The sequence below is a fragment of the Excalfactoria chinensis genome, chromosome 1, assembly GCF_039878825.1.
Source record: "Excalfactoria chinensis isolate bCotChi1 chromosome 1, bCotChi1.hap2, whole genome shotgun sequence".
Taxonomy (NCBI): Eukaryota; Metazoa; Chordata; class Aves; order Galliformes; family Phasianidae; genus Excalfactoria; species Excalfactoria chinensis.
In genome coordinates, this window is record NC_092825.1 from 29458187 (window position 1) to 29470233 (window position 12047).

General features: G+C 39.0%; 1 protein-coding gene across 1 annotated transcript in view; it reads right to left on the reverse strand.

Moving 5' to 3' along the window:
• Window positions 1–10001, reverse strand: part of SLC38A4 (solute carrier family 38 member 4) — a 32173-nt gene extending 22172 nt beyond the window's left edge. Inside the window, exon 1 of the mRNA XM_072353201.1 lies at window positions 9932–10001. The gene's annotated coding sequence lies outside the window, so the exon portion shown is untranslated. The remainder of the gene's footprint in view (window positions 1–9931) is intronic.
• Window positions 10002–12047: the final 2046 nt, after the last annotated feature.

Here is a 12047-nt window from a genome sequence, read left to right on the forward strand (position 1 = left end):
CTGAGGGCAAACATCTCCCTTCCAGAGCTATTTGCTCTCAGACAGAACTTAGAGCTGTTACAAAACGTGTATCTGCAGAATGCTTCACCCAGGCTTGACTGTGCTTTCATTTGATAATCTGGAGTTTTGAGTGACCCACGTGCATTCAACTTGCATTAGCACAATAGTGATAAGCCTTGAAAGTGGCATCTGGGAGAATTAGCTTGGGGCTCCCACACAGCTTTTATCTCTGCGGTGCAGACACATGTTGAGATGGCCACGAGGTGTGCACAGCAGGGTTGGGTCGGAAGTGTGCGACTTCCGACAGGTGCATGACCTGTGCCTTAGTTTCCCAGTTGAAATATTTACCATAATAGCAATTGCAGGGTCATATGTCAAGTGTTATTCATTTAACTGCGATATAGAGCTGTGGAGTAGTAATTTCATTGTCTGCTGTGAGTATTTTCAACTTCAGTATTTACTACCTTTTATCCAATTAGATAATGATCATAATTAAAAAATAAACAAACAAAAAATCACCTCTCTTATTCCTTACCTCCTTCCCTCCCTCCCAGGTAGGCTCTGTGATAAAGCCTTCAGCCTGGCACCACCGAGATGGCTGGAAGGCCAGGATGACATTGAGTCTCTGTGGAGCAGATCATGTTAGCTCTGGCAGGGTGACAGCCTGGAGGGACTGGCTCTTTCATCTGGGCACTTTGCCATGCTGTGTTTCTCCTTGAGCCAGTGGAGCCACAACCATCCTGTACCTCAGTGGGTACCTTCTCGGTGTCTTTTCCTGGTTATCACAATCCCTGTGAAGCATGGAGGAGCAGGACTCCTTCTAGCTTGCTGCTACCACTGGCCGTGGTGTGTTGTTTCATGTTCTCCCCTTTAAAAAAAATCTGACTACTGACATAGCCCCAGACAAATAGTTTAACAAAAATAATCTATGTCTCCTCCAGTTCTACATTCCCATGAAAATAGGATTGCTAGTGATGCCAAAAGCAGATATTAGGAAGTGAATGGCTTACAGCCAGAGGTCCTATCTTGCCTAAAACCTGTGTGCACAGCTGGAAAGATGGACCAAATTCTGGACTGAAACTTATTGAGCAGACTTTGAGTCTCAAAGCTGCCTGTATTTTCCACTGCATCAAGTGGCCTAACAAAGAAAACAGGCTTTACCTCTGAAGCATATAGCACAGAATAGGTGTTAATGAATTAAAGCAGTTCTTAGATGTCTGAAAAATCATGGTTGGACACCGATGTGTTTATACCTTTGTCACAATGAGTGGGGCTGTGAGAGGGGCTGGGGGGCCCTGCCTTTGTGCCTGTTTGCATTGCATGCTTGACAGGGGTGTGGGTACAGACAGTTTTCTCCCCATGCTATTGTTCATGTGAGTGCCTTATGTAATGACAGGGGAGAGAAAAACATTTCTTTGAACAAATGAAAATAAGATTGTAAACTATAAAGCAAACAGCAGGGAGATTTGAGGACAGATGTACAAATCAGCAGCAGCTGTGAAAATTACTTTGGATACATTTTTTGAACCTAATTAAAAAAATAATAATCAAGACTAGAGTTCATTTCCTTTTCAAATACAACATATAGTACCTCTGTCTAACACCCACTTGTGTGGCAGTTCCCTCTGTAGCCACACCAGGGTGCTTGGGAAGATGTGGAGGGATGGAACTACCAAGACAGATGGTGCACAGGAGTACCCCTGCTGCAGCACCTGATGTCCCAAATATGTCAGGTGCTTTTGGGAAGCTAGGACTGAAACAAGCCATCCTCCTGCTTGTCAGTAATTTTTGTCTGCAGAAGAGGAGCTGCCTGTGTTAACATGGGAATTCTTGACATTGACAGTTCTATTTGTCTATTGACAGTTCTATTATTCCTATCTTGGAAATACTGATTAACTTTCACTGGGAAAGACTTCTCTAAGCATAGCAAATACTGATGTTCAGTCCTCCTCCAGAAACTGGACATACTGCAACACATAGGACTGCAGAGTCCTTTCTGTCATGTCTCCAATGGGGATGCATTCCATAGAATTACAGAATCATAGAATGACTTGGGTTGGAAGAGACCTTGAGGATCATCAAGTTCTAACCCCTCTGCTGCAAGCAGGACCATCAACCTCCACATTTAATACTAGAGCAGGCTGCCCAGGGCTCCATCCACCCTGGCCTTGAACACCTTCAGGGACAGGCCATCCACAAGCTCGCTGGGACCCTGAAGCATGTCCACAGAAGGGCACTGAAGCTGGTGAGGGGTCTGGAGCACAAGTCTTATGAGAAATGGCTGAGGGAACTGGGATTGTCTTGACTAGAGAAGAGGGTGCTCAGGGTGCTAGGGTGACCTTATTGCTCTCTACAACTACTTGAAAAGAGGTTGTGGTGACTTGGGGGTCAGCCTTTGCTCTCACATAACTAGCAATAGGACTAGAGAGAATGGCCTCAAGCTGTGCCATAGGAGATTTGGGTTAAATGTTAGGAAAAGTTTCTCCTCCAAAAGAGTGTTTAGGTGCTGGAGTGGGCTGCCCAGGGAGGTGATAATGTCACTATACCTGGAGATGTTCAAGAAACTCTTAGATGCTGTACTAAGGGACGTGGTTTAGTGTGGAAATACTGGTGGAAGATGGACAATTGGACTGGATCTTGGAAGTTTTTTCTAACCTTGATGATTCTGTGATTCTATAGGACAAAGTTTTTCATAGGCAGGTAATGCAAATTACTCAGGAATGCTGAAAAGTTGTGGTCACTGGGGATTTTCAAGATTTTGCAAGGAAAAGCCATGTCTGATCTGACCTGGTGTTTGTGACAGCCCTGCTTTGTGGAGGTATCTGGACCAGCTGTCCTCCACAGGTTTCTTCCAGCTGACATTGTGATAAGTCTGTGAAGCTGTGTAAAAAACAAGCCAAAATGTAAAGATGTTGAAGATGCCTTCAGTACTTCTGATGATGGTGGTGTGATAAAGCGTGGCATGGCCAGAAATTAGACAAAGATTGTACCATGCATCGCAAGCAGGTTAAAAAAGGAAAGACTTAGTGAGGAACTCAATAGTTTATTGATCACTTGAGGAAATTTTCTGGAGAAAGTATTGAAAGTTTTAGAATAAGACGTCTTTTTATCTTCACACACACACACTAGACACTCAGCCACCCATACACAGATGAAAGTGTTCTTTTAAAACATCAATATTCACAAATTTTGCAAAACAAAACAGGATAGTTGGCAAATGCATTAATCTTTGCATCAGAATTACTAGTATGTTCTGAAAAAAAGTTGCAATATCCTATTTTTCACTTTCAAACACATAATTTCTTCTTATCCCCAAGTTTAACTCAATCTCTCTGGCATCACTGAGCTTCACAGGACAAGTATGAAAGCTGCATATGCAATTGCCTGTGGTAAACTTAGGAAGAGCTAAAATAGAGTGTTTAATGAAACTTGTGTGATTCATTTTAATAAATAGAATTTCAGAATGTTGGCTATAATGTATAATATATTATTTAGTTTATTCTTGTGCTTTTTGACAATTTGCTTATCACATTCAACAGTGACTATTGATGGCACAGAATATTTAGTCTGGGACATTGCCACATCTCCCTGTTGTAACGATTCCTTCCAATGCAGAGTGTAAGTATTTATTAATATCCAATATTTTTAAGCAGAAGATGAGAGAGAGATTCCAGACACTTTTGTCCCCTGACAAAAGGCATTTTCTACAATGGTTGACCAAGGTCAGAATTTGTCTTGATGTATATATAACCACAATGGAGGGAAAGAGGAACTTCTCAGACAGTGATTCAGCCCACCTAGAAGGGGCTTATGGTCGCACGCCAATGTGATACCTGAATGATACACTTCAGTCAGATGCTTAAATGTTGATGGTATGAGTCTGGGCTTTGGGCAGGGTATAGATATTACATATATTATTTAAATGAGGGTCTGACCATGCAAAACATGTGTTGACTTCTTTTTATTTGAATGATACCAGGAATATACAAAGACATATTCTGTAACTTTTTTGGCGTTCTTGTTGTTCCACACCCTCACAAAAATGATGACTTCGGTGGTGTCAATCACCCCTCCATTATTTTCAGAGAATATTTGGGAACATCTTGCACTGTCTGGACAGTTATTATTGGCTTTGATCCTTATCTGAATGAAGACAGGGACTACCTAGAGATTTTCACTGCACGCTTGTGTCTATTGTTTGCTCTGAAGGTGTCCACGTGTGCAAGAAAGAACATATTGTCCATGCTCTGCATGGAGAGAGAGCAAACAAAGCTGCAGAGCAGAGGAATGATGAATTCACTTAGTGAATAGCCACTGCTGGATACTTCCTGATTTTGTGTGTTTTTTAAATACAGTATCTCACTGAGAAAATTTTCAGTGTAAGATCCAAATGGCCTACCCCCTTGCCAGACTGGTATATTTAAAAGTGTTAGCATCCTGATCTATCTACTATGTATTGCACTTTCTCTCTTTGCACTGTGACATTTACTTAGTGTAGAAAACTGCCTTTTAAGGTGCCTGCGCTTTTTCATAGTGGCTGCCACATTATACTTAGTTTGATATTTTGATCTTTGTGCTCATTTAAGGTGCCTAATTTTTCAGCGACTGCTATGACCTCTACATCCTGAAGTCCTCATCATAAGCAACCCAGCTCAGATATGACCTGATGGAATTCTTCATCCAGCAGTCTCCAGTCCAAGCTGCCATCTCCTGTATAGGCCCTTAAGAACTGAGCTGGCCTGATTCCTGACCCTTCTTCTCTGGGTCCCAAAAGGATTTGTCCCATTGCACGAGCAGAGGTATCCACTTTGACTTGTGTCCATAGTTCTCTACCATGAGGGAAACATACTTTCAGGCACAGGATTGTGGAGAGCTCAACATTTTTCATTTAACAGCAAACATGTACATGCAGTTTTGCTTGTGTTGACTCCTCCAGGTAAACCTATATTTGTTTGATAATGTAAAGCTTTCAAATGCCTCTATATATGCCAGCATGGTGTGGCAGAGCAGGAGAGCTGACTGGCACCACTCCTCAACTCAGCATCACAACCTGGAGGGCAGGAAGAGTTCTCATGAAGCGGTCTGGGTTGTATTAGCTAGATTAGAGCCAGCAGGAAAGAGATTATTCTGTTCTATCTGGAGCTTTTGAAAATATGTCTCAGTCTTGGGCCTCCCAGTTCAAGAAAAATGTTGGCAAACTGGAAGAAGGTGTACCAGGATGGTGGTAGACTGCAAGGCCTGCAAAGAGAAGCTGAAGGAACTATGCTTGTTCAGCTTGAAGAAGTCTATATTATTCTTGTCTGCAGCCACTTCACAGGGATATGGGGAAGACAGAGTCAGGCTGTCCCTGGAGTCAGAGAGGCACCAATACAGAAGGCTTATAGTGGGATTAGCAATATGTGGGTCGTTTCTGACTGTGACCTCAAGCATATGTTGTAGCTCCCATGGTGAAGTAAGGAAAAGAAAAAGGCAAAGGGATAGGACACAACTTTTATCAGACCAGTGACTTGGCTGGAAAAAAATGAGGAAGTCCATTCCAACAGGCATTTGTCTCATCTTTCTTTGAATGTGTTTGTGTTTATCATGATTTAGCTGATTGTTTTTCAGTAGTTGTAACATTAGGACTCAACAGGCTTTATAAAACACATGAAAAAAAGCCACTAGTAACTTAGTTTTAATAGGCATATTTAGGATCCTTTTTATTTAAATAACAACATATTAATTAAATTAGATGAGATTAAAATCAGTTCATGAAAAGAATCAGAATTCTCTTTTATTAGCAGACTCTGCAGGAGAGCAATATGGTTATTTGTATTGTCTGAGCAGCACATAACACTTTGTACAACATAATTACATTATTTAGACCCTGGAAGCAGTCAGCTCTTTAGAATAGGATAGGGGTATCTCTCTTAAAAAGGATTATATTTACATAGGTCACTCCAAAAGCAATGCTTGCTATTTATTTCTATGGAAACTACCAACTGTCAATGTATCTGCCCAAAACAAAACATGCAGACAAATTCTCATCACCTCAGAATAAGATGTCTCTATGTCCTTCATGGATCTAATCCACCTGCAAAACAAGTACTGTAGTGCATCCGTTTCACTTTAACACTGTAGAGATAAATATCTTCAAGGCTAAGCTGCAAAAGTATCATACAAGTCCTCAAGGAAAACTGACTGTCATTTATCCACTTATCCACTTATCCACTTATCCACTTATCCTTTTAATTTGTTGTAATTAATGAGATATAATAAAGACAAATTAAAAAGGTCAAAATATAAAAGGGGCTAAAGAGTTCAGAAACATACTCTGTATGAAACATTTTGGTTATTACTTCTTCTTTCTGTTGAAACTTTCTATCCAGAAAAGCTTTGTCTCTGTCAGAACCACATACTTCTATTGATAGTGTTTCTTACCCCATGGTAGTAACCTTTTGTAATGCTTTATTAGTTTATATAAAAAACAATAAATAAAATCATCAGAAGACTTACAACAATGATTCATGTTATTGTTATTGCTCATTATTATCATTTGTCATATGAGACAATGCCTGGCTTTGCATTTTTCCTCCTTTAAAAAGAGAAATCTGGCTCAGCTCTGAAGGCTCAAAACTGTTTATTGTACCATCTGAAAGATGTTTATTACATTATCATGTTTTCATATCCCTTCCACTGCCTTGTGAAGAACATACTTTTGCTCTGACCTAACTGTGAAAATTCTGCAAGGTTTTGCTCTCTCTGATCAAGCCATCAATCCAGTGAGTTCAGCAGTATCACGTGATGGCATTCAATATCTGACCCAGCAGATTGTCCTCTACCTTTCAGTACTGCTCCTAATCATGAGAGGCTCTGTACGGGGAAGGCTTCATTCCAACTTCCAGTCCTAATTCATGAGATTTCCCAAGTTTTGAGCTCTGTTCTTTACTAAAAAATTGAATTAGAAACAGTCATATATTGCCTATCTTTATAGTTGTTAGTGCAATAGCATTTGGTCAAAGGGAGAAGTTGTAGGAGACGTATGCAATAGCTAAAAATAACAACGATAGAGTAACAGTAATGAAAACCCTATTTTCATATTGCAGCTGCAGTGAATATGTGCAGAACTTTGGCTGAGAGGCTTTCCAGGCACTTACATGTGCCTTTTGGACTCCTGAGCCTCACTGACTCCACAGTTTGATGGCAAGAATGTTGCCAAGTGTCTTTCTGAATACAAATAGAAATCAAAGAAAGTTACCTTAAGGGAACTCAAGTGCAGACGATGCTCCCTGACTCTGATCTGTATTTGAAAGCCTATCAAGCTCTGCCTTTTGTGCCCAGCATATCTGGAGATATGTATGTTTTCTCCTGAGTTCTGCATCTTGTTCTGACAAATTGCACTGCCTTCTCCTACCAATCTTGTGCTGTCAGGACTGTCTATGACTCAATAACTGGTGGGATGTAGTTAAAAATACACTTCAGATTTGTTGTGGTATGAAAACCTCTCAGATAGTCTGCCTGGCTTTGTAGTGATGTCAATATTTATTGCCACTGTCACAGACCAAGGAAGGTCACAAAGACTTGGTGAGGATGTTGTACTTGTGGTTCGTGTAGGGTTACATAAAGCACTCTTCTTTTGCTTTTGAGTATAAGTGAAATTGCATCATAACTGGTGCCAGCAAGTCGGGTTTTTCAATCTCTCAAAACAGTGTTGGGAAAGGAAGGGAACTAGTGACAGACATATCTGATCACCTGCTTCCAGCTCCACAGACCCTGCTGAGTATGATCCTTAGAGGGGCCATTCTAATGCTGTAGTCCCACAGCTCCCTTGTGTCAACATAGGCAAATGCTGATGCTAAAAGAGGCAGTGCCAACTTCCCACAGACCCAATTGCAGTTTTCACTTTCTTTGTTTCCCCAGGGAAGGCAAATAGTCATAAATACACATAAGAGGAAAAAAAAAAGAGTGTAGTTTTAGCCCATCACATAGCCCTATTCTCCCTCATTATATGGCTGCACAAACATCTGGAAAAGGGAGAGAGAAATGCCAGGGGCAGTAAGTAGGCATAGTAGAAGACTAAAAAGTAAGCCAGCACTGCTTGTCCCAGCTAAAACTAATTGTGGAACTTAGAGCCCTTGTATTATGTTCTCTCAGGGTAGTTGTGTGAAAGCAGGAGGCAGATGTCCCTGGTTCATTACACCCATGTTAGACTGACAGGATGAACCCACATTTCAGCCTCCAAAATAGTGCTGTCAGAAATGCTTATGCTAGTCTAAACATAGCTGACATTCCCTTCACTTACAAAGTGCTTCACATTATCCACAATGTCTAAAATCAAGTACTGATAATTTCAAATGAATCGTAACCTTGCCAAGTTGCTCTTTTAAATCAAAATCATTCTCATCTTAAAACAAAACAAAAGGAAACAACAACAAAGACCCCACAACACCCACGTGCTTTACAAAAAGTTTTTATGCTTCAGAAAATGGTATTGAGAATCATATTTCTTAACAATGAATCATATAACAGCGTTACTTACAACAATTAGTTCAAAAAAATTCTTTGACTGCACTACAGTATTTTGGCACTGTGACCAGTGGAGTTCACTGCCTTTAGAATTAATGAACTTTTGATTCTTTTAGCAATTGTACTATGATTAGATCACAGCAAGAACCTTTTCCATTCCTCATCCCTCTCACTGCTATCAGAAGGCCTTTACTGTTGGCTTTTAACCTGCCTTTAACTCTAAAGTAACAGGTTATCATAATCCTTGCTGAGAATAACTCGAAGAAAATTTATTTTTTTACTTTTAGCAGTGGTAAAACTTCATCAACACAGGCAAATCCAAGAACTAATCCTAATAACCACTGAAGAATCATCCCCACCACAACCACATCATGCTTTTGGCTTTATTTTAAGGACTGTGATTGTGTCTCTTCAAGGACAAGTAAGAGTTAATATCAAAAAGCAGGACAAAAATATAATTGTTTATCACAGAATATTACAAAATAGCCTGAAGAATCTTTTCATAGCCCAAGTAATCAACCTTCTATCAAGGTGGGATAATTGTCAATCAAGCTTTCAATTCAAACACAGCTGCTAAAAATCAGAGAGAAGTGTTCAACCACTGAGCTCAGAAAGAGAGTATGGAGTCTTGTCACTAGCTGAGAACTTGTTATAACTCAATGCAGTTATAAAAGCAATCAGAAAACAACTGTTTTGGAAAGTTCTGTTTTACTGAAGATAAAAATGTATGTATTTATCTTAATGGTTAAAATGGTACCTAATGAGAAAAAGAGAAAAATGATTTTTTTTTCTTCCTTTCCTCCCCCCCCCCACCATAAATTAGCAAAGGAAAAAAGTGATTTTTTATCTCCAATAGCAGCTAACATTTATTTTAAACAAATCTTATTAGTAAAAGCCTTTTGCCTTTTCCTGGCTTAGTAGACTGAAAATAGGTGGCCCAGAAGACTATGAGCATGCTGCAATGACCAGTCACCATTTCAGCATATATCTATATTTCTTTACTTTGCACTTGTCTACCAATTGTAATTTAGAATTACATATATGAGTAATGATAAAACACAGATGTATTTATATCTTGCTTTTGTGAACTGTCACCAGTAGTTTACTTTTTTTTTTGTTTGTTTGTTTTGTTTTGTTTTTCTCCTAGGTTAATATGTATCTAGTAGGAGTTTTGTAATCTACTCTATTTGAACACTTGCTGTTAAGAAGAATTTGAATGAAAATCTGGAAATCAACAGTTGTCACAAGAAACTAATTTTTACTTTTATGTGCTGCACTTTCATATACCATTATAGTTTCCTATACCATTGTGTAATTTAGCTCAAATATTGATTAGTAATTTCGTAAATCTGAAAAACACAATTCCCAGGTGATGACCATGACCCTAGAAAAAGTTTTGAGAAAACAACCTCATTACGAGACGTACCTTGCAATAGATGTTTGTTTAACTGGAAATCCACCGGAGCAGCTGCCCAGTGCAACGGTACATATTTGCTTCTGAATCCTTTCTCAAAGGCGCTATTTAAACATGTTGATGAACTGGACTGGATTTCTCCCCACCTCCATTCCAGCAAAACAAGGAGGCTCAGAAGACAAAATTTGTTTTGTTATTGCAAGTAGTGCTCCGTGGTAAGTGAGAAATTTGCTTTCTATGATTCTGTTGAAATAGGAGTGTGAAAACTTTCCATATTCCTGCACAGATGCAATGTCTGTGTGTACTGCTGCTTAGTCACATTTACATTTGAAAATGAATATACTTCTATTTCTAGAAGTGTTTGTAGAAGCTCCTACTTGTCCATATTTGGCTTGATGTTAAAGATCTGGCTACTCTAGCTTCCCCATTTTGGGAAGAAGGAAACAAGAATTACTGTGCAGAGAATATAATTTCAATTCAAGATATACAACTTGTTTGAGGTCTGGTTGTGATTTTTAACCTGTGAGTAAGTGACACTGATACTAAGAATTTTATGATGCGTACAGCTGTACTAGCTATCACTTAGCTACACACAGCATCCTTAGCAGAACAACAGAAAATTTTTAGTCACTCCCGTTCTGGACTTAGTTCAGCACTGTGACCTACAGGGGAAAGTTTACATCTCCTGAGCCAGTTACATTTTACACTTCCTTTCTAGGCTCTGTTTTAGCTTTTCTTCTGCCAGTGTTTGCAAGGGAATCACTTCAGCCTGTCAGCACCTGACTGTAATTAGCTGGAGAAGCTTCTCAAAGGACTCCTCTCTTGGAGCAATTCTAGAAATTCCACAGAAAGGAGTAAGGAGTGAGAAAAAGGCAGATCATTAATAGTTGATGGCTGAGGTGGTGTCATTACTCCTTTCCTCCACCCCTGGCCAAAGATGTAAGTTGTCAGAAGGAGCTCGATCCAGTGTCTCTTCTACTGCTGTGGGTAGCATTTATACATGTGACCAACTTCACTCTTGCACGGAAGAAGACTAGAGCTAACAAAATAGTACATTGAGTGCCACACAAACAAAAGTGCTCAGGACAGAGATTATGTTTTTATAATAAAATGGAAACAAAGAGTACAAGACAAATCATGCTGTTAAGATGTGTGAGAGTTTGTGACACCTGTATCAAATCAAACTAGAAGTGTCCATCAGCTGCTTACCTATTTGTTTGCTTTGTGTCTCCACCTGCACTGTCAATGGAGATTAAATTGTGAAGTAGAAACATAGACTGCATCCTGATATACTCCTGTAAACTAAACACTTACTACTGGCAAAGGAAGGTCTATCTGAGTAACCCCATCATACCTTAATGTTTTTGCTGCAAAAGTGAAAAAAAAAAAAAAAAGAAAAAGAAAAAGAAAATCAATTAAAAAACAAACATATTTCTGCTGCATCCAGCATTTTTGTTCCACTAATCAGAAAGTTGCATATTAATCTGATTTGAAAGAAGGATAAAGCTATGCCCTCTTGACAGGACTTCTGTGGGGGGCTTGAGAACCAAAGCAGAATTTTCTTTTTTTTTCTTTTTCTTTTTTAAATTAAAAAAATTATTCTCCCCTCCCCTAGTTATTTTTTTTTTTTTTTATTTCAGTGCCTTTAACATTTATTTCTGAAGTATTACTTTTAAATCTTCCAATCTAATTTCTGTATAAATGAGAGAAAACTAATAGAAAATGAGCTATAGTGGGAATCAGAATTGTTCTATAAATTAAGGTCAGAGATGGCTAAAAAAAAAGCAGGAATATAGTATATTTTTGATGCAGTCTTATGAAAATGTATTTTTTTTTTGTTGGTGGTTTTTTTTTTTTTTTTTTTTTCCCCCTACAGTTTTTATATGGTTTATAGAGAAACTGGCCATGGTAGTTATGAAATCCAAACAGTGGAATGAATGATAGATAGTAATCTTGACTGTTACTGCCTGCAAAACTCATCAGTGGCAATGACGTGATACTTTAAGTCCCAGTTTTTGGTTCTGGTGATAGAAAAAGTCCAATATTATTTTCCTCCTTATTTCACAATGTGAAATTCAGGTAGTGCTTGGTGAATGTTTTTGATTGGTTAAAATCATCTATGAGTACT